The sequence below is a fragment of the Pogonomyrmex barbatus genome, unplaced genomic scaffold, assembly GCF_055798465.1.
Source record: "Pogonomyrmex barbatus isolate J1 unplaced genomic scaffold, ASM5579846v1 scaffold4, whole genome shotgun sequence".
Classification (NCBI taxonomy): Eukaryota; Metazoa; Arthropoda; class Insecta; order Hymenoptera; family Formicidae; genus Pogonomyrmex; species Pogonomyrmex barbatus.
This window is the reverse complement of record NW_028297138.1, coordinates 8,172,037-8,173,990: the sequence shown is the minus strand read 5'-3', so window position 1 is coordinate 8,173,990 and position 1,954 is coordinate 8,172,037.

Sequence of the window (1,954 nt, the reverse complement as noted above, 5' to 3'; positions counted from 1 at the left end):
ATTTTGATGTTACAATCTTAAAATAATGTCTACGTTTTACTTCAAGTTTGTGTTCATGTAGCGTCGTAAATCAGGAAACGTGATCTAAAGACTTTCTCATACAGTTTTACCTTCATTTTTCATGATATTCCGTATTTCAGAACAGATGTTCCATTATCCTGAAACTATCTATTTTCTTCGGTTTTTCTCTAGGTACATAACAACAATGATAATCAGATAAATTTTCTAACAATTTACATAAAATATGAAATGATTTATTTATTATTTTTTATATTAAAAAACAGTTTTAGTCCATCTTTATCCATCTTAATTATGGTTCTTACATGGTTTATTTATCATTAATATTTCATTAGAGATTATTAAAATAAAATTTGAGATCTTTTGCCATGGATATAGCAATAAATGTTCTTCATACGTGAGTTAGAAAGAGAGAATTTACAGTTAATTAATTACTAACAATTAATTACTAACTGAACAAGTAAAATGAAATTTCGTTTTCAACCAACGATCTCTTGCTTTATACTTGTTTTCGATTGGCAATTAATTAATTGTTGCTATTAACAAAATCTGGCTTGTGATTAATTGATATTTATTTAGCTATTTATTATTTATTGATATTTATCAATCTATTACTACAAAATTTATCTTGAAGAACTACTGATCATTGATTGATCATATAAATACAATTTTCAGACTGGTTTAATTTTATTTATATAGCATTAAACAAAGAAACATCCTTGTTAACTCACAAGGTACACTTGACAGATTACCAAGTTAGCAAAGTTTTCTTTAATCTCATTCTTTTATGATGTTTGTGCAGCTGCACCTATCAAACATAAAAAATATCAAACATAAATTGCGTTTTTTTCTTCTACATTTACTCCCACACGAGGTTTGTCTGTTGCCAGTAGTGGAGAGGAAGGTGCGACAGAGAAAAGAAATAATATGGTATACCGCAAGTGCTAAAGCCCGATTGATTTGAAATTGGCACTGGTACATCGAAGTCGCACTTTCCGTCTCCTTTCGCTCTTCCTTCTTCCTCCTTGTTGCAGTTAATGAGACATCGACTGAGAAGCCTGATTAAAGCCGTTCCATAAACGAGCCTGTTTACATAACTATAATAGTACAATTATTAGATATACACAATTTAGTTCCTTCATCTTACCTTTAAAGTCCATTTTTGTTCTCTTCTTTCTTTCATATTCCTTATCACTTTCCTTTTTCCTGTCTCTTTTTTTGCTGTGTTTCCTTCTCTCTGTATTTCTGCCGGTTTCATTGTATCTGTGTTCATGGATTGGATGGCATTATATAGCTTGACGAACTTAGAGCTGAATTAATTGTTACCCCTTGATCTCATCTCCGGGGGATATCAGGTGAGATACTCAGAATGGGATTTCGTATCTTGAGATGCGGACAGTTCAATAGCTACAGCTTGATAGAGATCAATTGGGACTGTCTTCGGAGAAACAGCACGATTACTCGTGTCTAGTGGGATAACTTTTCTTATTAGTTTCTTAAATAAATTAGGATACACACATAACAATCTATTCAAAGAAGTTTTCTCGATATCTCTCACCATTCTTTCCATATCTGATTTGTTATGAGATCGAATCCTCTCTCTGAAGTGTCTTGCGAAACACTTGGTAAATGTCTATTCCATACAATAAGAAACTCAGTTTCTCCGGAAATAATTTTCACGAGCGTGTTAAGTAACGAGCGTTATTGGTGCTTATAGACAACGTACACGAGAACGGCTTGTGTCCTTGTAGGATCTGCGGCTTCCAAGCTTTACGGACCCATAAATCATACATTAAGCTTGGTTCATACCAGCAGCTTCGTGTTAATAGACGCGTAATATGCGATCGCTCGATTTCACGGAGCTCGCCACAGCTGCTGTAGCAATGGCTGATATCTCGAGACAATGTTCTATCGAATCGATAGTCAAATTGGAATT